Genomic DNA, 24,968 nt, shown 5'->3' with positions numbered 1-24,968 from the left:
TCTGTAAGGAAAGCTGCTCTTCTGCCTGTAAGTATTTTCAAGCAGTTTTTATTAGTCCCCATTATCAGGAGATGAATAAGCTGACCACTAAATTTTTGCAGAGTTTATACACTATAATAATTTACTTTTTATCTCCATATTAGAGTTTTACTGCCCTATTTACATTGTAATAGCAGTAGTGATCTTCTGCATATAGTCACATTGCCTTTGATTGGGAACAACGCCAAGAAAACTGAGTGCTTCATGATTTAATTATTTGTGTTCTTTGCAAGAGTAATTAAAGGATCATGCCAAAATCTTATCAGAGCATGAAAATTTAGCATACCAAGACTGAAGCTATTTAAGTGGCATGCCAATGATTTATGTGCTGACAAGATTCCCTTTTAGAAACTCTCTCTTCACTACTGGTAGTTAAAAGTGTAAAGAATGCAGTTACCAAAAAGTGTTAGGAGGAAGAGGGAATGGGTTTGCAACTGGCTAGTGACTGTAGATGTCTCAGTATCAAAAAATATCACCAGAGAAATTGATCTTTCAGAAACAAGCAAATATTTTCTGAGAACCAACCCATGGGCATGTATTTGAGAGTCAGTCAGCACTGATACGACTACTCTTGCTAATCCTTTTCTAAACTTTTACCATAATGTTTTTGAGCTCTAGTTACTTGTTGGGAGCACTGCTTTCATCTGTAAGCACTACGTTGTTTCAAAAGTATTGCGGTACAGGAAATACTAGTGATTAAGTTATTCCATGAAATCAAAAAAGCTAAGATATCAATATATTCTTTCTAAGCCACATATCTCTACTTGATTTTTTTTCCTAAGTATTTCCTCTATCAGGTTAGTTAATGCATTTTCAGGCAACAGATTTAATCATCATCAGTGTAACATACTTCTCATGGAACACCTACCATGGTCTACAAAGTTAATCCACATCTTTTCCTGAAGAATTTTCAAATACTTAAAAATACTTCTGATGAAGAAGGTGCTTAAAAGCATTTCTTTGTAGATGCTTGGAGAAAAATTATTTAGTAAGATAGTGTTCAGATCTGCAAATCATGTTTAACATTTGAAATACATCAGTAGCACTGAGTCAGTTTGGGTTTCTCTATTCAGCAACTAACTGATCCCTGAAAGAATATCAGCAGCGTCCTGCACAGTGCTGATCTTCAGCACTTTTAGAGCTTTACAGAATTGATTTCTCAGTCCCAAGGCAATTGTTCATATCATGAAAGTGCTGAATAATATTGTAGTCAGAAGCCTCTGTTTGAGATCAATCCAAGAAAAAATACCAGTATTTTGTTTCCAAGTTTTTTTTGTGAAATATTTGGCTTCGATACATAGAGAATTTTCATAAGACTCTTTGAAAGTTTCTTGTTAGAAAAAGATGTATTTTTTTCTATGAGCATAATTCACTTTTAAACCAAAACTAACTGAAGGTTGCCATATAAGCTTTTTTCTTAATAATCAGCGACAATAGCTGTATTTGTACCTCCCCAGAGAATTAATGCACTTAATGTATTTAAAATATTTGAGTAGTCGTATAAAATAAGCAACAAAAAGGTGCCATATTGAATTCATTAACATTTCTCTCATATGTAATCCCAAGTATCTAGATCCTTATAATTTTATTGGCAAAGGGAGCAAGCACACAGCTCGACATACCAGCTGGGTTATGAGCATCTAAATGTTAAGTCACTTCCACAGGCCCATGTTCTGTTTTGTTTTCCTGCCTTGCAAGTGATTTTAATATTGGTTAAGAAGTCCCAACTGCTGATGCTGTCTACAGACCATACTTAGCCACAGATTTTGACTGTTTCATTACCCATCTCCAGTGTGGTGAGTGGGGTCTCCTTCAGTCCCTCCCTGGCCGTTCCGTGCGTGGCTGCCCTGCTGCTCTTTGCTCACTAGAGCAGAACTGCTACACTCAGGCAGCAGCTCGGCCAGGCACTGGGACTGCTGAGCCCTACAGAGCTGCCATTCCCATGACTGTTTTTGTCTGGAAGAACAGGGGACGCAAAGAAAGCTGAAGGTAAAGGACGGGTCACTGGTTTGCTTTTTTTGTTCTTTGATATGAATAATTGTTAGAAAACAAAATGTAATTTTCACCTCAAAAACAGAAATTAGTACCATTTTTGTTTGACGGGGTGACATCTTATGTTATTAAAGAGAGCCTCAGATGGCTGCTAGGGATTAGTAGGGAAAAACATTTCACTTGTAGGTCACCCGCACGGGTCTGGCCTGGAGCGTGGATGACTGACAGCTGCTGAGATGTGATGTCCATGGGAGGCCTCTGTGAAGGAAGCTGCCTGCTTCAGTCTGGTAGGATAGTGTCAGTGTCACCAGTCCACAGCACCACGGTCAGTAACCTCTGCAGCTTTCCTGCCTGGAGCACAGCCTCAGAGTGGTGGGACTTGACATCAGTGGGACATGGGCCTTCTGCTGCTGTGCTGCACTTGTACAGTAAGCAACATCAGATCTGCAGCCTGTACAAGCTCTTGCACAGGGCAAAATTATGTAAGGAAAGCCAGCAAAAGCCTCTCCGAACACACTCTTCCCTTTAAGCATGAGCATTGCTGTGTTGTGTAGCCATGAAGAAAGCAAGCTCCAAAGTACAGGATTCACTGCCCATTACTTTCTGTCCTAGATTCCTCCCAGCAACCTTTCCCTCTACCAGGCCTCCCTTTTACCTCTTTCACTTGCTGCTACACTTTCCCATGCCATTTTTCCCCCCTGTAAATGATGTGAAGCAAATATCTAATGTTATCTGTAGTGCTGACACAAGAAAATTAGACGAGGTATATTACAGTTGAGTTCAGTATGCTTTCCAGAGAAAACTGGTTAGGTCAATTTACTTGGCACTGTGTGCTGCTTTAATCTTAACTCAAGGCCTGCTGTAGATGTACAGCAGCTGGAGCTGAAGTCTTCATGCATGGTTGCAAGTCAGCCAGTTAATTTCTGTTTGTTGAGAGGCAGGAATCAAGCAAATTTTTCTCTGTTGAATGAAAACATTGTGGTGCTAGTAACAGGTGAATAAGCAGTGCTAGATAAGAAAACAACCTGGAATTACTGCCTAAACTTTGAAGAACTGGATTCCACAGCAGAGAAGTCACAGTTTCATTCAATTTATAATGGCAGTAGTGTAACCCCAAATCTTTTATTAGAAGCATTAAAAAGACAAACTGGCTTGACAAACTTTAGGATAAAACATGTCACTGATGGAAAAACACTTCAACTCCAGTGCAGTGCAGTAGGCTGCTAAAACAGGTGGTCAGTATATTGGTAAACCTTTATGCAGGCTACAGAATCTAAGTAAGTTGCTCCTCCTATCTCGTTGACATGTGTTCAGGCTCTCAATGACCTCTCAGGCTATCCCCATCAAGTTTTTTGCCATACGTCTCTAGAAGTACCTTTGGTTATGCAGTATGTGACCCATGAGTGGATGAAGTTCCTGCTGCATTCTGTGCAGTCCACAGAGATTAGCACTACATTCACCAGGACTTTTGACTTTAAAGAAGTGCTCAGAGTTACAGACAGTCAAAGAATAAACTGCTTTTAAATAGATGCTACTTAAACACCTATGTTCAAATGAAATATAACACGAAAAAGCTATTGCTTCTCACCTTACTCACAATTAGTTTTCTGTGATATTAACGGTAGCCTAATTCCAAATATACCTTAGTGTTGTACTTAAAATTGTTTGTATATTTAGAATATAAAACTTTGGTTCAAATGGACAACTAATTCTAATAGTAGAAAATTAGATCAAGGTCTTTCTTCTCCCACTTCTAGAGTCTAGGCACCTGTTTCTTCTCTTTCTGGGAATCCTGAGCTATTCCTTGCTCATCCTTGCACAGCCTCAGATGAGGTTGTGATGTGGGAAAGGTCAGAGAAAGAGAAGTGATCTGAGGGGTAAAATCCTTTTTTTCCACTTCAGTCTACTCTCTTTTTTTGTCACTTTTTCCTGTGTCCATGCTTGTAGAAGAAGACCATCCTCCCAGTCACCATATTATTTTATCAGAAGACTTTCTTTTTGTACAGCCTAACTTCTATCATTTAGTGCTAAGGCATACTTAAGAAGTGGAAAATTCAGACTAAAAGAGATGAGAAGTCATCCCCTCTTTCTCGATAGCAATATTACTGCCAAAGTTGGTATTGTTAAACCATTGATGAAGCAGTTAAAATTCAAGGACCTTTTTTTACCAAAGAATCAATAAAAGGCTATCATGTGAAAATCTCCAAGGGTTAAAAACAAATCTTTTATGTTTAATTTACATAGAATATGTCTCCACTAGTTATAAAGACAGCTAAGATACAAACTTCAGTCTGATATTTCCTCTGAAACTTGACTGCTTAGATGTTTAGAATACTTTCCCGTATAATTCTGTATTTACCTAAACCTCCAGGTGAAAAGCCATCTTCACACCCAATGAAGCCTTACTGGTTATTATCTCAGGAGAAATTAATACATTTTCTTTGCCCAACTCTAACACATGCTACCAGGTTAAGTTAGGAGGATGAACCTGTCTGAGACCCTTTTGTGCTCACTGGAGGAATGGCTGGCAGATAGGTAGCACTCCCTTGTGTTTCCATCGTCCATTACGCTGACTGTTAGTTTGACACTGCAACTCAGCTTAATTGGTAGCTGCTACCAAAAGAAATGATCTCATCCTTTTCCTGCCATCTTGCTTCTACTCTCATTGTTGCACGGGCACCTAAGACTTGCTTTGGAGGGCTACTCTGTAAAAATGAGAAGAGATTTATGACTCCCCTTAAGAGTTGGTTGGGTGCCCATAGTGTTGGAGGACTGGGGGCAGGAGCATGTTTCTAGGGGAAGGAGGAAGGCTGGGCAGCTCATTTGAGCAGTGACATGGTGTTAGATGGGCTTAGTCGTCCAACAAGCCTTAGTATTCTGTAGAGAAATGCATAATTGCACTGTTCCACAATAAACCTGTGGTTCCTGTTGTGAGTCAGCCTATATAACTGAATTAAGTTTCCAAATGAATCATGCTCTTAATGTAGTCCATCAGGCATGGTTGCACAGACCATCTGTTAGTGGTGACACTTGCATGTACGCCTGGCACTGCCACCCCACAGTGTCAGTGCAACTGTTTGGGTCTGTAGGGTGAATGAGTCTGGAAAGTTGGCCAATGTGAAATGTAACTTCTATTTTCCTGGCGAATAGATGGTTGTAGCAGCATAATTAATGGAGCAACGCGGGCTGGAATGGCAGTAGGGGAGAGGAGAAAAAAGGAGCAAAGACCTGCTTAGATATTGGCATCAGAAGAGATATCTGTATAACCATTGCTGTAATAAATGTTTGGCAAAGGTTTTCTTTATCTAAAGTGTAAGGGACATCTGTGTTTGGAGCAGAAGGTCTGAGTTTACTCATACTCCCAACTTGCCACACTAGGAGTCGTGACAATCTTGAAGATTAGAGTAGTAATGCAGTTTGCTTCATGTTGTCAGCCAAAGTGAGTGTGAGTCTGAGTCCTGAGTATGGGGTAAGATAAAACAGTTGTCTGACCAAAACTGGCAGTAAGTCAGTCCTTTAAGGAGCTCCTGGGATTAGATAGCATAGCTAGGGTTGATTGTTCACACAGTGTGAAGGGGAGAAAGGGCTGAGGAAGAGGGGAATTTTGCAGGTGTCACATCACATGTTCAGTAACATGCTCACATTACTGGAAATGCAAAACTGGAGCAGACAGTGTAGGTGACAGGACAAATGTGGACCTGCAAAATATTGCTGTTATATAAATATACTTTTGTTAGTGCGTGAAAGAGCTACACATAGAGCAGGGTTTTTGAACTTCAGCTCCCTATTCACTCTGCTGCTATTTTTTAGTAACTGTGATAGTGAAAAGAGCTCTGGGGCCACTGTGTTCTCAAACAGATTCCAAGCAGGAGTTTGTTGAAAGGGAAGGAGGACAGCAGGATCAGTCCCACAGCATGATAGTGGTATTTTACAAACAGCTTTGAAGCATTTGGATGTGTAGTGTTTTGCAGTTGCCTGAAAGCTCTCTGATGTCAGTCGGAGCAAATAGAAACCTTGCCATATGCTCCAACCTTCTTTTTGTGTGGCTGTGGGTTATGTGCAAATCTTTGAGGTGGCTGGTAGAACTGTTGTGAGCATATTGGGTGCTTGCATGAGTCAGGGCGTGACTTGCAATGTGCTCAGCATCCCACACTGATTGCAGCCCCTTGAACTGGAGTGCTCTCAGCACCTCACCACGTCAGGCTCTTAGCGGGTGGACTGCATTATGTTACCTTCCTCAGAAATCAAGTGCTGTTCTTGTCAAATCATCTGCGCCTTTCTCTCTGCCTAAATTTGTAGGGGTAACCAAACTTTCTCCCAAGTAATTCCTTGCTGTTACTTTGCTCTGCAGTGTATGAAGGAGGCTTGTCACGCAGAGAAGCCTATGAGTCAGACCTGTAGGGCATGTCACTGTCACGTCAGGTTCTTATGCTGAAGCTAAAAACAGTTTCTGTCAGTGCTCCCCATTAGCCGCCCTAATTTTTAGATGGAAACTTGTCTGTCACTTCTACTTAGCTGCATCATTTCCTGACATATAATGATGTGCAGGTTTTGTTTTGCTAGCCCGTACTCTGTGTAAAGACTTTATAACAAGACTCGAGATGTTGATTTGTTTATAAATGAAGGCTGGTGTTACATGTTCATTCTTTCTTTATGACTCTTCAAAACAAAGACAGTTACCTATGTTCAGTTTTGTTGCTCTTCCTAGTCAAGAAACCCTTCGTTTTATGCTAATTCTGGGTAACCTTTTACTCAGAACAGGATCACCTGAAGTATTTTTAAAGTATGTTTACAGAGTGTAGCTGCATACTACACCATGTGTTTAAAACTTTGACTATTTCACATGTGCAAATATGCTTTATTAGTAAAAGTTTACATGGTTGAACCCTGGTCCTTATTTTACGATTTTGCTTTATTTCTAGTTGTTTCTATGACTAATTTCCAACTCCAATTTGCAGCTCAATTGTTTTCTATGTAAAAAATGTTTCTCTTGGTTCCCCTGGAAAATTCTGAATTTCTAATTCTAATTATGAAAGGAAGCTGTTTATCGTTGTTTGAGGTGTCTGTTTGACAAGCAGTCATGCAGAAATAGTGCACTGTGTAGGCTCCCAGTATAAATAGAAGCAATCATGGTCCAAACTGTGGATAAGTAATTAGAATAATAACTAGAAATAAAGAAGCTTTATTTGCATTCTCTTTTCTGAAGCAGCTAAGAGTAAGTGTAGAAACTGATCCTTATCTTTAGTTTTTCCCCCCAAATGAGGATAAAATTGGAGTTAAGAATAAGAGCTTATCATATAAATTTAGGTTTATGGAGGATGTACTGTAGACTGTCAAAAATAGTATGCCTAAGGCAGATTTGCTTCTGAGGGGAAGAATGCAATAAAGCTTAGGGTCGTACTGAAATTGAACTGCCGTGTATTATGAAATAGTTCAGTTCTGTAATTCCTGGATTGTTACATTCAGATTTTTCAGCCACTATGGTTCTCTGTTGATTGAAAAAAATCCTCTGGTAAATGCCAAGGACAAGAGAAGTTAAGGATTGCTTTTTTCCTGTTGAAGCTGTTCAAAGCAAGAAGGAGATAATAATTCAGTCTTCAAAAGATACTGAATAGTGACCCGAAGCTGTTAAGTGTATACCAGAAAGATGATTGAGCATTGTGGCAGTGAAAATATACCTGGTGAAAACTGTCCATTACATTTACGTAGTAGATCTTATATATTTCATAGAATCAGAATCGTAGAATCACAGAACGGCCTGGGTTGAAAAGGACCACCTTTCAGACGTTCCTCACCCTCTGAACTAGGACCTAGAGGAGGAGGTCGGAGAAGACTGCATATCATGTATGCTGTGTACAGTATCTAGCATGAGTTAATCAGACTTAGTGCTACTCTAAATTATACCAGACCAAACTAGTCTTCTGACTCTTCTTTACATAATCTGCTGAATATGACAGTCTTTTTGGATTATTCTTTGCAACAGGTTTGTAAGTGTTCTGAAACTAACAAAGAAGCAGATGAAACCCATTTTTCTGGTACTGACAGTTCTTGTTTGTAGACTAGCTTTATAAATAACTCCAGGACATCTGACATCTTTTTCATATAAAATGTGTTGGCAAAAATTGGCGTGAATTGGTTCCATTTCATCAACTTTCTTTTTGGTTCTCACTTTTTTTTTTTTTTTCCCCTTTTCTGTGGGAGTATTATATTTTTTTAATCATTTTGGAATTCAGAAGTTTATTCATATCTCCTTAAGCGTATATTATTTGAAGGAACACATAATCCCTTTTAGGCAGCAACTTTTACAACATGTGGCGGGTGCTTCTGAATCAGCATCAAAAGTTGGCATCTCCAGTACCTCCTTCATCAGAAGCAGTGAAGTTTCATCAGAACTAGTAGGAGAAACTTTTTTCAAGAGAACATAAAGAAGTAGTGCTTCCTTACTCAAGGAAAGAGATAAAGCTGAGATTTGTTATTAAAATGAAAAATGAACGCTTCAAAAACTGTCTTGGGTGCTACCTTCAAACTTAACAAAGAATCAAAAATTTCTAATTGAGGATAGACACTGTTGGTAAATGTGAATTGAATAGGACTTGTCATAAAAGCACTATGTGCCTGTGTATTTATAATGGGATGTGATGATTTTGATGATGTGTGGAAACTTGGGATGCAGTATATCCTCTTTCTGGCAGATCTGGAGAAGAGTAAAATTCAGAACAATATCATTTTCAATCTGTATGGTTAGACTAATAAGCTTCTCCCAGCCTACTTTGTCCAACTTTTTGGTCCATTTGTTGTAATTACTGGAAAATCATCTAGGAAAATACACTGGAGAAATGTGTTAGAGCTCCTGAGACTGTTGCATGCTCTGACAACCTAACTGCCATGTGTGGGGACAAGAAACATGTGCCCAGCGGCCACGCTTCCCTCCATTCCATTTCTCCAAAGGTGACCCACATGCATGGGCTGGTAGGAGAATTGCAGCAGGGCCCTCACTGCAGGTACCTGATGCATTCATCCTAAGCACCCAGGAACTGCTGAAGTATAGACTCTTGGAGTAGTCACCCAGGTGAGCGCAACATGTAAGGCCTCATCCCAAGGAGCAATAGAAGTGTGTGGATTGTGGCCATTCTCCTGTCCGATGTTCACTTCTCAGCTAATTCAAATCTATTCAGATCTTCTCCCTCCAAAGCCCTTTGTTCAACTCATTGAACTCTGGAAGAAATAATTCAAGGAAATGCTTCAGGCGATGGAATGTATGCCTCAAGAAAGGTCCAAAGTTTTCTGCTTATAATGGGATCCCAGCATCTCTTAAATTTGTGGATTACCTGATCCCTTTTTTCCTTTCTTAAATTGGATATTTATAAGAAAGAAAAGCCACAGTGTTTCAGCTTTCAGGAGTACACTGGGAAGAGCCTATTATTGTTTAGGCAGGTATAATCCTGATCTCTCTCACAAGAATCCCCAGTTGGAAAAACAACTGGGAGAACAGGTCACTTTGTGTAAAATAATAACTCTGAGGGATTCGTGGCTTTGTTCTTCCCAGATTATGAGCCCAGACACAAATGTCTGACCAAAGCAATGGAGCCTTTACAAAACCTTTCCAAAGGAAGGGCTGGATGTTTAAGCTGTTTTCCTATCCCAACTCAGAGAATGACTTTTTTTGTGATCATATATCAACAAATAAACTTTTAGCTAAGCTATGGGAACAAAACCAAGTGGTTTTGGCCAGTAATAACATCACAGTGGAGTGAGGATGATGCAGAAAACGGAATTTTCAGATCTTAATTTTTGTCTCGTATTTCTAATACTCTACTTGAAGTTAATAGATGACATTCTATCTTATTATGTATATATATGCACTTAATAGAAACCACAATGTTTCTCAATGTTGAAATCCATATTCTCTGATAACTTAATTCCATTTCTGGATGCAACAGACCTAGATTCATTTCTACACTAAATGAAAACAGAGTGAAAGGTATTTAATATCCTGTCATTGAGACAGTGCAGGCTCCTACTGTACAGTGAGCAATATATTAGTATGTGATTTTTTTACTATTAAAATGGTATGGTGGGCTAATATAAGGGTAAGATTTGAGATAGACATTGTTTTTACATCTAGGCTGCCCTAAATAATTTCACCCTATCCAAATTTTTGAACGGTCTTTTTTAAAGTAATCTGTGCTGCTAATTCTTCATAAAATTAATTCTTTGAAGTAATTGATTTTCAAGTACTGAAATTAGCAAAGCAAGATTTTTAAGACTGCAAGACCATGCAGCATCATATGAAAACTTAGTTTTAAAAAAGTAACACAAATTTCAAAGAAACACAGTATTTTTTAAAGGAAGAGGAAATTCAGAGCTCTGTTGGTTATAACAATACACATTCTCAAGGCTGCTGAGTTTGTAAACTACTGCTGTTCACAACTTTATACACTCTATAGCCAGATAGGATAAATATCCACTTGGGCTAGAGCAGCTTTGGTAATTTGATCTTTTGCTTTCATAATCTTAATTCTGTACCCAGTACTGCTGTATTGTTGCCCAGAAGAGTACTGAGACTGGCTAGGATGGAGGTAATGTTTTTCCTGGCAGCCTGTATGGTGCCATTTAGATTTGTGACCTGAACTGTGTTGGTAACATACTGATGTTTCAGCTGTTGATACAGAATGCTTGCACAGTTTCAAGGTCTATGTTTCTTACTCTGCCCTTCAAGGGAGTGGGCTAGGGCTGGGAGAAGACTCAGGCAGAACAATGGAGCCAAACTGATCAAGGAAATGTTCCATGCTTTATAATCTTATGCTCAGCTGTTAAGCTGGAGGGGAGCTTTTCCCAAGTAACCACCATTCAGACACTGGCTGGTCTGAAGTGGAAGGTGATTAGGGATTGCCTTTGCATCACTTGTTGTTTTCCTCTTTTTTAGTTTATTTATTAAACTATCTGCATCAACCCACAATTTTTTTTTTCACTTTCACCCATGTCATTTTCCCCAGCCTTCTATGAGGAGGATTGAATGTTATAAGACTGTGGACTAGGTATCGTATGTTTCTTTTTTCCTTTCTCCTTTGCTAGCTCTGTTGAGAATGCAGTAGATTAATACACACCATTCCAGGCAAGATCTTGTATGTATTCCTTAAACCTAGTCTTGCAAAGTGACAAAGCCACAGATTTTGAGTGTGCTATGTATGCTATGTACTAGGTTGAATAAAGATGGTTTACTGACCTGATCTGCACAGAAATCTGAGAGTTCGACCTGCAGTGTCTTTATTGCTGACAGAAATATCTTCATTTCAATCCTATCATTCATTTGTACGAAATTGGAGACTAGGGCAGAAACGTGACTTAGCCTTTTATATGCTTCATGTACAGCCCTTCGTGGGCCATCCTATGTGTTCAAAGTAGATAAGAGATTGCTCTTTCCCTATGACACAAAAGCAAACACTTCAAAATTCAGTTTTAGTTTTCACTTACATGCATTGGTCTGGAAATAGGCATGAAATCATCTCTCAGTAGTGTTCGTTGATAGCACAAGAAGAGCAGAGTATGCTCTTAAATATGGTAAGTCATAGAATAAATTGCAGCCAACCTGCTGGATTCAAAGAAGGTCCGCAATGACATAGTTAACCACACAATTATTCATCAAGGAACAAGAGATCAAAGCCATACTGACAGAATGGAGAATTTTAGCCCAAAAGTTAGTAAGTGATCAGGAATGGGCATCTGAATAAGAGTTCCCATTACACTATTCAGCCACAGATGTGTTGGATAACAGTAAGTATGCTACAAGGTACATCCACATAAATGGCATTGGTCAAGTTGGTACTGGAAGAATTCATCTAGTCCCACTGTCAGCATTTTTAAAAGGATATGGAAACACTGAGTTTCAGAAAACAGTTGCAAAAAAAGTATTTGCTGGAGGAAGTGGGGGGGAAATATCTTCTGGAGAGAGACTTGCAAGCTCATTTGGTTTAATTTGTAAAGGGAAAAACTGGGAGCTGACTTGACTCTGTCAAAGTACTTACAAAGGAAAATTGTTGATTCCTAGGGGACTCTTTGATCTAGCTGAGGAGGACATAATAAGAACCAATAGCAAAATTCAGTAGGTTCTCAAATTCAAATGACAGTGAGTTCTGAGCCGTAAAATGCTCACCAGTGGAATCAAGCTGGTAAATGTCTCTGCAGTTCTATGGGTCAGGGTAGGATTTCTGTAGTCAACACATACACACAGCATTAATACAATGTGACATACACAGGAGGTCGGAATTAAGAAATGTTTCTTTCTGGCTTTATGAAGCATTGACTGCATGTGGTTTGTAAGTATAGCACAGAAATCTCACTAACCTGTAGCTTTCTTCATTGGTCCAGGTAGCACACAACAGTAAAATCAGCACACAATTTCATGGAGGAAGAAAGAGCTAAATGGAAAAAGCGTGTTGGGGTGGGGTGGCAACTTGTTTTCGTATTGAGATCTCTGGTGAAATCTTAGGAGTTAATCCTGCTACCTGAGGGTGCTTCTTTTTGAAACTTATAATTTGGACAGGTCTCTTTTTCACTTCTCCTTGGGTATTGAGTAGTGAATTCATTTTTTATGTTGTTGTATTGTCTTTTAGACCTGTATCTCTCCATCTCTGTACAAGTAGCTTCTGGCTATGACATAGGTAGAACATAGTCTATCTATCATCATAAGAGAGGAACTGATATCCAGTCTCTGGTTAATACAAGCATAACTCAAAAGTGCAGTTTTGCGAATAGCTTCTATCTGTACCACCAGCCTCACTCTTTGGCTTGCTTGCTGTTTTTTTCAGTACAGTAAGCAAGAAGAGTTGCTTGTTTAAATTCTTATGTGCAACCTGTGTCACTCAATCCCTAACTCTCTCGCTCAGTGCTGTGGCTTGACAATGCATGGTGAACTCATGAGTGCTGAATACTGTGGGTCACTCTGTGGTTCTTTATCCAACTAACAAGTTACTTCCACACAGCTACTACTTTTTCAGCACTGGGTAGTTTTTTTTGGTGTTTTTTTTTGTTTTTTTTTTTTTCAGTTAACAATGATTAATGTGGATACTGTGCTTTACCACAATGTGTGTTTCCTTCCACAATATTTTTCTGTTTGTAGAGTGAACCTATGTTTGCCCATGCTTTATGACTGTATGAAAGCTTGAAAACTACAGAGGAAAAGTTAAATAAAACTCTCAAAAATGTATGATGATTTAATTTGGGCTTTAAAGCTGTGAATTTAAACCCTATCTTGGGTCGTGAGTACACAGACTGTAACACTCAGTTTGAATATTCCCTTTCTGAAGCATCGTTCAAATAAAAACAGAGTCACTTTTTTTTTTTTCATTAAATCTCCCAGAAAACTCTTTTTTCCTTTTGACATCTTTTTCCACTGCAATCTTAATAGCTGGATTTTGGGTAGGAGCTTACCTTGCATCATTGGAGGATTTCTCCTTAAGCCACAGTGCTGTACAGTACTTTTCACTGACCCTAGTGCTGGCTTTTCGTTTCTTCCCAAATAATATTCATAACCCATTAGCACAAGTCATTGTCTCTGTATAGTTACACTTGTACAAAGCAGGGTTCTGCAAGTGCACAGAGTACACCTAACTCTTCTTCAGCACAATTCCCTCTAGATTCTGCTGTTTTTCTTCTATCTTCCCAAAGGAACCCCACTATTTGGTTTTAAGACTCCTCTGGCCCTGCTGCAGAAACATGCAGAAATTTTCACAGTGTGAACAAATAACAGCATTCCATGTTTTAAACCTACTAAGCAGAAGTTCTAATACCTAAAGCTTCTTTGTTACATCATCACTATAACATCTTGGATGACCTTCAGACAACTACAAGGCTTCCAGGTTGGGATAGTTGTATAGTTTTACCTATACTGAAAGAACAGAGAGAGACATTTACAGAAGCTGATTCCTTCCAGCTATTTATTTGGGAGATAGCCCAAGTATCACGCTCCAGAGATACCTATCTTCTTTGACTCACAGAAATCTTTGGCCATATCCTTGGTGAGTTTGGGGTTAATGGAGGAATGGATCCATTCATGAATTACTAGCCTGCCATCTCTTCTCCTACCAACAGTTTATTGGGGATTTTATTAAAGTATAATATACTACTTGTTTTGGAGCAAATAACCTTATATATAGGGATATTTTGAAGTTTTGCAATGGCAAGGTATGCAAAATCACAGGTAGTGCGTTCTGATATTTACATACGTTTTGACAAACGATATAGGACATCTGATACATCTAGACCTAGGTAAGTGGTGCATAGTATTATATTCTTGCATCGTCAATTTTAGGAGTGGAGTTCGTACTCTGAGCAGTCTAATTCCCAGTAATTATTCCTCTCCAAAGAAATTAAGAGTTTTGTTAGCTTAAGGATGGGCACCATAATCTACTCATGTTTAGCTCTAAGAGAATATGTATTTTATTGATAGAGGAGAGAAATATGAAGGGATGACTTTGAACTGGAGAAAAAAAAGTTTCAAAGTGGAGGGACACATTTAAATGTTTAACCTCTGCTTGTATTAGCCACTTCTTGGCTTCTATGAAAGCTTCTTGGCATGTGCCCTGCCTGGGGTCGAGTAGGACGTGGGAGAGACTGTGCTTGGATGTCTGAAGTACTACCAGTTGGGGGGGGTGGGAAATGTGTAGCATTCCAACAGATATAATTAATGACAAGTGTTGTTGTCTTTCTCCTGTGCCATCCACCCACTGGCTGCCTGGTGCTGACCCCTTGCTGTCCTGCTGACCTTTCCAAAGTTTATTTTAAAAAGGCATCCTTGCTTCTCCAAACTTTTCAGCTGGGCTTCCCTTGGGCTTCTTGTTCAGTGCATGCCCAATGCTATGCCTGTGTCCACTGCTAAGTGATCAGACACAAGTGTTTCCATTAGAAGGATGATTAATGGAACCTTCCTTGGGAATGGAAAAAGGCAAGTGGGTAATAGAAGTCAAGAAACGTGTTAAAACTGAACAAAAGAACTTTGTTTCTTTGTTTCAGAAGGAACTTATTGCAGCAAATTGGGTGAACTCTGTCACTGACTTGGGTCCTGCCCACATCAGTAAAATATTATAGCTGTTTCCTCTGTGGTAGGCTTGAGAGAAGCTTGTGCTTTCAATCCATTTCCCAGTGAGCAACCACATCAAATAAATCCACCAGTTGAATCGGCTTCTGTGTTGGCAGATTTGGTAAATGTAGGGTTTAATGCTGTGTAATGCAGGTGCATGAAGTTTTGTACATCTTAGTACGAAGTAATAAAACAACGCCCAGGATTGAAGAGTATATTGGAGTCTGATCTAACTATTGTGAGAGAGCAGCTGTCAAGTTACTCCTGCCTCGTAGCATTCTCCAAGGAGAAAAGGGTATGACTAAGTCCCTCATTTGCATGATGAGGATCACAGAACAGTTTCTGTATGATCTCAAGCCTCACTTCACCCTCTGCTTACCCTTTTCTCATTATGAGATGTTAGAGGCAGAGAACTACTTCTTCTATTTTCTTTTATTAGACCTTTTCAGTGCCCAGGGACATTATCCATTCCCTCAGCCAAACACTGACTTGTGCATGGCTGGCACAGCACTGGCATGGTGCCTGATTTTTCACTGCTAAAAGGAGTTGGTAAAAACAGTGGATGAGGCATAGTGAGAGTGGGAGAGGCTAAGAGCCACTGTGCCACTTCACTGGAAAAGCTGAGGACTGGAGTTTCTAGAGCTACTGGTAAGGCCTTCCACAACCCTTTGTAAAGAAGCAGCTTCCCTATTTTTCATGATAAATCAGGGCTTTTGATGCTTGTTCTTTTTAGTCTAATAGTATATTAAGAGTTTTAAGAGAAAATGATAATGTTATCTTCCCACAAGCCAAACAGAAAGGACAGTTCCTCTGCCTACCAAACTTTGCTGTTCTTCAGAAACAATCAACTCTAAAGACTTGGTAAGTTTTTATTCAGCATGTGCACATGTATTCTTTATGGAATCAATTTTTTTAGGGCTAGAGCTTGATCCTGTTGCCAAAGCAAGAAAAACCATGCAATTCCACTGTATTGCAATGGGGAGACTGAGGCTTGGGGCTGGAGCTGCCATTTTCCACTTAGCAAACCAGATGTGAATGAGACTCCTTTGCCACCTGTACATCACCAAAAAATTTTATTCCATGTTTTGTTTGTTAAATCAGTTCTGCACGCTTTCCTGCCCTGCCCCATGTCTAAATCCCACAGTGCACAATGTGCTGGCGAATGGCTGGTGTTGGCTGGCATCTCCACGTGCCTGCACAGAGGAAAGGGCAGCCCCTCCCCTGCATAGCAAAGGCATTCTGTTTTTATGGCATCTGGGCTGCTGCAGCTGTTATTAGGAGGGGTTTGCTCTTTTTAGAATTTATTAGCAAATTAAGCATGACATTTAGTAAAATATGCAGTCTACATTGTGAACGTGTAGCTATTATGCAAAAAATATCAGTATATGATTGTCACAGTTTATTGAAAACTCCTTCTTGCCCCTATCCCAGTGAAAGGTGAAGATTATATTCTGACTGAACGTTCAACTTAAAAGTACATTTTTTCACTTTTTTATTTTGCCTTTAGAATTCAAAGTAGTATTCAAATTTACGTTAGAATTTCACATTAAAAACAATATCAAAATATTGGGGAAAATTGATTGTCATTAGCTCTTCATATATGCCCATTTTGGATGATATCACTGCATCACATTTAACACAAGAGAACTAATGATCACTAAGAGCAAAGATTGTCTTGTGCTTCCTGAAAAGTGCTCATGAACAAATGCATTGTTAACTCAGCATGCTATTGCATATGTAAATAAGACCTAGAAAAAATGAGATGTTAGCAATACAAGATTGAAAGCACATATGGCTATATAAGGGAACAGCCTTTATATAAATGCTGAATAAACTTTCTTAAGAATGACAATTTATGCATTTTACTACAGTTATTTTTTTTTTCTGTTTTCATAGTAAATAAAATGTTCTCAGCCTGTTAAGTCTAAAAATGACTTTTTTTCCCCAAGATTTTTGAGTTTTTATCAGCTACTACTCTTCATTTCTTTTACATATATATAAATATAAATATACATGTTTATATATAGTTTTTTTTGTTTTTTTTAACTGCATTTGAATGATTGCTATTCCCTCACTGTATTGTTAATTGTTGCACTCTTTCTGGAGAGGACTAACAAGCTTTGTCAGTTCATTACTGCTCCTTTTGTTTTCTTTTATATGATTAATACCCATTCTTCATACGAAGTTACAGTTCAGTCAGTTGTAGCCTAAAGAAAAGAATGAGATTAATGTTAGGTAAATATAAATTATTAACCAATTTGCAGAGATGGTTGATTTCCATGAAGTAAGTTTCTTTACTAAGTGCATATATGAATGATAAAATTTCTCTATGGCATAATTAGAAACCAAGAAATGCCACTGCTTTTCCCAATGTTTGGGACAGAGGAGGTGGATGTTTCGTATCATTAAATTCTGATTTGAGTAAAATAATTTCTAGCCTTAAAGGGTATGGAGTGGAAACAGGCCCAAAATGAATAGATCGTAGACTTTATTTTCACAGCAACTGGCTTAATCCAGTGCGTTAGAGTCCTTTATATTTTGTGACCTGCTCCTTGTGTCTAACCTAAGAAGTATGCAGTGTTTTACACTTTCAGGACAACATCCATAGAGAGAGAACTTGCCGTATCCTTTCACATCTCTTTTAGACGTAAGGCCATGTTAATTCAGATAATTTACTTTTGGTTGCAAGGGAAGAGAAAAACTAAAATCCAAAGGTGGAAGCCTGGTTTCCAGTAACACTGTATTTTCCTGAGAGAACTGAAAATATTTCATCATTTAAATATCTTGTTTTGTGTATAGTCCATAGGATATAGGATAGAGATATGTTGTTTGGCAGATATGTATTTCTAAAAATTAGGCTGATTATCCCCATATAGCAAGAAAATATGAGAACAAGATTGTTTCATGGAGGACTAGGTTGAAATGCTCTATTGGTCGTAGACTCGTTTTTTATATAGCTGGATGTGTGTTGTAATTTAGTAAAGGCACACAAGACCCTTACTATGAGAACTAAGTTGTCTTCTTTAAATTTAAGCAAAGTATTCCTTATTTACAGGGAAAAATGGTTAGATAAACATAGAAGTGTTCCTTACTGATGACTGTTCCAGGAATTTGCTTTATTTTTTATTAGAACCATTGTGGTACTACCTTTTGCAGACTGACATTGGTTTACATGGCAGTTGGAATGATCTTCTCCAGTTGTATAATCACAGGCCAGCATGCGAAATCTGTGGGTGGTTGTAAGAGATTTTCTAGGCTTCTTTGTTTCAGGAGTTTGGTGTCCAAACATTATACGAATTGTTTATACTGATTTCATTGTGAAGGAAATAATAAGTCTGATCTCCTCTATTGTAACTGGATAGCATAACATTTATCTCAAACATGGTTTCGGTGAGGTCTTATTTGTGCTTGAAAAATATCACTGTACGGTGTGCATGGTTATGACTGCATTTTCTCCTCTTTTGGTGGTAGCCTTATAAAGCTAGTATTTACTTCATGCCATCACTGCACTCTTTATATGGTAGCTACAAATATCAAATTCTTAGCATAAAATAAGGTTGGGCATATCGTTGTACTACCTTTTAATTTAAATTAATAGTTTTCCTTTTATTTTTACATTAGTATTTTTGCTTCTATTGTGAGTGTGTTGATTTTAATCAATTTAATTTCACTCCATCGTGGCAGAGTAAAACTGCTTGTAGCCTGATCCTGGAAATCCTCTCATGGAGTTCGAATGCATGAGGAGGCTTATTGGAATTCCTTTGCATAAAGACAGCTTGACTAATTAAGGATTACTATTACTTATCTTAATAAAATCTTCTAGTAAGACACAGTTGTATACTAATTAAAATGAATCATATGGAATAAATATAAGGCAAAATAGCATATCCTGAAGACTTTTCTTCTCAGCTGTGGCTGAAGCAGTTACTTTTCGTTTCCATGCTTTACACAATAATGCTGACTTACTCAGACTCTGTTCCTTTCGCAGCATGAAGGTATTCATGACAGGCCACTGGAGACACACTAATGCAAGTATAGCTATTTATCTACCTTCCCAGATAATCAGAGATACTGTATAACAGATAACAGAAAGTTAACGTACTCAGGCTCACAAAGAGAAAGCACAATATAAGGAATATGATTGTATCCTACAGGTTAAAAAGTCACTGAAAGGCAGAAGTGGTGGATTACGGTTTCTGCTTTTACCACTTCTGAGCTTTGTGGTAAAGCAAGAGTTGGGTGAAGAACAGAAATTATCTTGGGGACATAGGGTGCTCCGCAGAACAAGTCAGTAATTGTTACGATCATTTTAGCTTACAGTGTCAGGCTCTCTTATGCAATATCTTTCCCTTTTGGATCTCAAGTTATTCTTTCTACCTAGTGGCCCAGTTCAACAGCTGAATCTTCTCTGTCACTGAGCCTGAAGACTGGATTCTCATGTTGGAGCTGGGACGTGTGTCCTGTTTGCTTAAAGCTAAGAAACTAAAATCTATCTGTTTTGTATGGTGGACAAATGCTTTCATTCATGCCATTGACAAAAGGGGGGACCCTCACCTCTTCCTGCTTCTCCAGTGGTCACCTTATCAGTGAAAACAGTGAGCTCTGCTCATGTCTGTAGTAGAGCTGGAAGTGCTATCGTAGAGAAGGATCGTGTGTCTTCCCGGATCCTCTGTATGGGAACCTGGTTTTGGATATGAACTCTAGAGAGTAGCAATTCAGCTACAGGTAGCTCCATGTCCAGCTCGTGGCTTTCTCAGGTTCTTCAGAGAAACCCGCCTCTTCTCTTACACAAAATAAAGAAGCCAAGTACTTAACTTTAGACCTTTGATTTTATTCCAAGGATGTGCTATTTAAAACCTCACTCTTACAGTGCCTAATTTGTAAGCACCTAAATTCTTCATTGAATCTAACCTTGACAGGTTATTTTGTAACTAGCAAGATTTTGCATAAGCTTTTTTTGACATCTGTGGTTAATGGATTTTAATAATAGCTGCTAGAATGAAATGATAAAATAGCCGTTAGCAGATCTTCCAGACTATAAGCCAGCTGTTTGGCAAAGTTTTTGGACATGTATCTGGGTGGGTTTCTTTGACTGTAACTGTAAGTGGAGGAAAAGCAGGTCCATAGTTGCAGAGCTCCGTTAATCAGAGTCAAGAAATGCCTAATCTGCATTGCTGAGCTGCCAGCTGGAGATGTTCCTGAATTTAAGAAGTCAGAGTTCTTGAGAAAACCTCCCTTCTCCTTGGTAATGTCTCATTTAAGCACTTGCTGGGTGACAGAGTACCCTGTGTGTTCCCTTTTTAGCAAAGAAGCATGTAGGACAGTATTCATGGAGACAACCTGGTCTAGTATTAAATGTGGAGGTTGGTGGCCCTACCTGAGGCAGGGGGTTTGGAGATTCATGACCTTGAGGTCTCTTCCAGCGCTGGCCATTCTGTGATTCTGTGATTCTGTGATATCTGGAAGTGCCTGGTTCCGCAGTCTTAGTAGTCCTTTTATCTTCCTACTTGTTTCGGTAGCAGCCAATAGTGGGAATCATTGACTGTAGAGCAAATTCAGATACAGATAAATTAACATAAAAATGGAAATAGATGCTGAATCTGAGGGTAGATTTAGATTTTAATAGATTTATTTATTAAAAAGGAGAGGTGTAGGAAATAGAAAATTTGGAATAATACTGTGAAAATTACATCTTCCACTTCACAATGTAGATAGGAAAGTAGCAGATACTGATTTTAAGTAAGGACTAATCCTTCAACCTGCATTTTCTAAAGAAATGGTTGAATTTCTTTGTACAATAGCAGGGTTGCGCTAGTCAAAAACAAACAAATAATCAAAGTTTTACTAGAGTTTTTTACAATGCTGTCATTTAATTTGATCATTGAAGTGATGAATTGTTGAAGGCAGACTAGACTTTCTCCATTTTCTATTTCGCCTTTAAGCAATAATCAAATGTCCATGAAAGGCAGAACTGTGAGGCAAAAGGAGAAACAATGAAGTTAGTTATGATACTGCTTCTGTACTGTAAAAAGATAGGCTAAAGTATTTTATTTGAAGAAACAAAGCATGTTCAAGCATGGAAAGGGAATGGGGGTACAAAAATAGTATAGTTTTCTTTTGTTGCTAGAAAACCAGGGCATTTTTCGTCCTTCTTGTTGTACAGGAAAGACAAACTTTGGGCCACCTGAAAGATATTGACACATCTTCAGAAAGCTGAGTCCAAGCATAAGGCTCAGCCTCTCCTCCGCTGCACTGAAGGGCTAGGTGAAATACAGTTGGCATTCTATTCAGCAGATTCAGCAGTGCCCTCCATGTCTTCCAGATACTGTCAGAATCCTCAGATCCAATTGATAAATTGGAATCTATGCTTGCAATCTAAAATTGTAAAAAGTCTGTGGAAGAAGTCCTCTTTTAAAAAATTAAGCTTTGCAGCTTCATTCTTATGTTAGTGTGTATGGTGCTTGCCATACATTAGCTCTTCCCTAAAAAGCTGCTTTATTTTATGCAGTTCACCTCTAATTCCTGACTCTGAGAGCTGGGATTGCTGGACGCTGTGTGCTAGTGAGGAATGTATAGGAGCTTAACAGCAGGAGCAACAGACCCAGGTTAAAAACTCAGTGACCAGGAACAAACGTGCCCTTTATTTCATCTCCCAGCTAAAACCCTAGATACAGTTTATTGGCTTTAAACTTTTCTCATTTAGTAGAAAAATCTAAGCTCAGTGTTTCTTCTTAATCACAGCCACTTTAAACGGGACATATATGGCACTATAAATTAAAGTTGCACAGAAGTATTCTTTGTTCAAAAGACTTGGAAAATGTTTGACAGTTAACTGTTAAATGGTATCTAAAATACCTGGAATTTCCTTTAAAGAAGTGCATGCCTCTACTGAAACTGACAAAATCAAATTTACACAAAAAGATTATCAAAATGTGCTACTTGATCTCAAACTTGAGAGCTGAGTATATGCCTGAAAAATATTCAGCTAAACTTGTTCCCCAATGTCACATAGCAGATTAATGACAGAGTCACTCTTTTGAATGAAACAGATTTTTTATCCCATGTAACACATCAAGATTTCAAGTATTTTCACTCACTTTGAAATGAATTAGAAATCTCTTGAAATTTTTCACACAGAAGAGCAAACAAGTATGAATGTGTCACCTCACACATACTCAACGGCCCAGTGGTCATGTGTGGCACTTCCCTGTGATTTTTTTGACCGCTGTTTTTTCAGGACTTAGACAGATTTTCCTCAAAACCGAGGTGTTCTTTTAAAAGAAACAAAATATTTTTGTTTCTTCATTCAGTGTCCTTCTGAAAAAGAATTTTGACTGTCTCTCCTCCTGACTTCTAGTTCAGGTCCCATCTAACTGGCCACACATTCCCACCAACAAATATGTGAGTCACCTCTTTGAAGGACAGCAAGATCTGCAGCATCTTCATGATATTTCTGGTGTAATTTTCTTCTCAGATTTTGGGTCCTGACATAAAAAGGCTGGAATGAAGGATATGGTGTTGTGCATACCCAAGTGAAGGCAGGGAGCCAACAAAATGCTATTGTAATTACAAGTGAACATTCTTGTATTATAAAACTGCAAAGAAAAAACTATAAATCAGAGCTGTCCTGGTGGTCCCTGGCAGCAAAGCACAGGAGATTTGAGCTCATTCCCTAAGCTAGCCAAGACTGGGATCCTCATGGAGACAGCAGTTCATTCCAAGGGAAGGGCATTCCTCGTGTTTCCTGAGTGATGGTCATGAAACACTCATTTTGGTGGGAGTCAGATCCAGCCTTCAGCCCTGCAGGAGTGATGGTCTAAAAGTGCTTGCCATTGTGGAAAATAAAGCAAGTGGAGATCTGGAGGAATTTTATCTTCAAGTGCTCTGTCAGGGCGTCTAGGAGCCTTCCACTTTCAGTTAGGTCCGCACTATTGTCTACATCCCATGTTCAATCATTCATTGTTATATCCGAGTAAGTAAGATTGTCCATAGATTGTTACCTAGTTTCATGGTTCCATACACTGACTCATGACAACAGTGCTAAAATATTGTAATGGGAATAGAAAAATGAAACTAGTAGTATCCAAAGTATCTCTACTGAAGTTTCTGTCACTGATAAACATGGGCTCAAACTTTGTCTTCATTTAGAAATGGGTCCTTTTGCTCTCCTGGAACATTTTTCCTTTTTTTCTTTCTTGTTTTCTCATGGACATACAGCTCTTCAAAAATTATTGATCTGTCTGGATGTTTTACCACTTTCAAAAATAAGTCAGTAGCATGAGAGTAGGAAAAGCATCAAAGCTGTTAGCATTGGACAGGTTTCTAGAAACTCTCTGTAACACAGTCTGGGGGGAGGAGGATATTTCCTGTGTATCCAAAAGACATGGCTTGAGCTGAGCCCACATTTACAAACAGTTGGGGAGGGGCAAAACAAGATGATCTACTGTTGTGAAAATAAAAAATTAAAAAAAAACAAAAACAAAAACCTGAGAGTGTGCAAGTGCTTACAGCAAAATAAACCCCAAATTGACAGCTGCACAAACAGCACTTGCCCAGCAGTGGTAGTCAGTTACTAGGAATGCCCAGTTTCCCATCAGATTAGTAAGAATTTATAATTAATAGCACATTTAGCATCCCCTCTGTACTGAAATCACAGCTTAATCTGCTAACCTGGTTGTGGAGGAGGTAAAGGAGACAGAAATTCAGGGTCCTGCTTTGCTGAGCACGTTATCTCCTTGTTGATACAGTGTTAGATGAAGACAGACAGCTTTTCCAGAATCAGCCTCTCCACTGGTTTAAGAGCTGCAATCCTAAAAGGTGAGGTGCTCCTTCCTTAACAGATGTGACCCCCTTCAACTCTGATAAACTTCCTGAAAAGATGAGGGAAATCTGTGCCACACAGGATGTGCTCAGCACATTGAGGGATTGAGTTAGTAATGTCCCTGATAATTGTGGATACCTCATTGTAGGAGTCAGTTTTTATTTAAATTTTTTTAATAGGAGTATACACATCTGTCTTTATACCCAGCAGCTTTTCTGGCCCACAAGAAGTCCTCTGTGAGTTTCCCCAACTGAGCTCAGTGGGATCTCTGTCAGCTGCAAGATTTATGTCATCTTTTTCAGTCCTGAGAACTGTTCCTTAAGCTTTTCACATCTGGATTTAATTGGAAAGACATTAAAAGACATTAAGTGTGCTGGAAAAGCATATTTTAGAGAAGATCTTTATAGGCACTTCCATTAAAGGAACTGATGGTTGTAGGTTAAAATGGGATGAGGATAAGCCATCAACAGTTAGCAAGGACAAAATTACATTACAAACTGCTTCAGATGAGAATTTCGGCGTGTAGCTCTTGGGCCTGACTCTGATCTCACTTAAATCAACTTCAATTAGGAGACAAATACTGGTTAATGCAGTATAAAAATACACTGAGATCAGAATGAAAAACTTTTGCCTTTTGGAAACATTCAGATTTCTAATTACATGCCATATGTGCTAAATATAACACTTTTAGCTGTCAATCTAGATTTGGTACTTTGTGGGACATACACGCACACTTGTAAAATGAGACTTGGAGAATGAAGAGAGGGATTGGTCCTTACTGCTTTCAGGGTGAAAGCATCTTCTCTGAATGCTTGTATGTAGATTGCAAGAGTAGAGTTACACGAAAACAGAGATACTACGCAATTTAGTGTGTGGACTTTGCAGGAGATGTTGTAATGCAAGAATCCAGATCCCTAAACACCCCATTGTTCAAGCTCTAATGCGCTGCTTGACTGCACCAGTGGACAGCCCTCTGTATTAAGTGTAATCTATTGCTTTTGTCTTCAAAGTCAAGTTTCTTGTCATATTTAGACTGAC

The 24,968-nt window shown here is 38.7% G+C and overlaps 1 protein-coding gene across 5 annotated transcripts in view; it reads left to right on the top strand.

Annotated features, from left to right (window-relative positions):
- STAU2 (staufen double-stranded RNA binding protein 2) overlaps nucleotides 1-24,968 on the top strand; it is a 164,959-nt gene that overhangs the window by 126,346 nt on the left and 13,645 nt on the right. Inside the window, exon 14 of one of the 5 annotated variants that reach the window (XR_014882566.1) lies at nucleotides 15,898-15,970. The exons of the other annotated variants lie outside the window; for them this stretch is intronic. The gene's annotated coding sequence lies outside the window, so the exon portion shown is untranslated. The remainder of the gene's footprint in view (nucleotides 1-15,897; nucleotides 15,971-24,968) is intronic. 5 annotated transcript variants of the gene reach the window in all.

The sequence above is a fragment of the Meleagris gallopavo genome, chromosome 3 (assembly GCF_905368555.1).
Source record: "Meleagris gallopavo chromosome 3, MGAL_WU_HG_1.1, whole genome shotgun sequence".
Lineage (NCBI taxonomy): Eukaryota > Metazoa > Chordata > Aves > Galliformes > Phasianidae > Meleagris > Meleagris gallopavo.
This window is presented reverse-complemented; position numbering and strand designations above follow the sequence as displayed.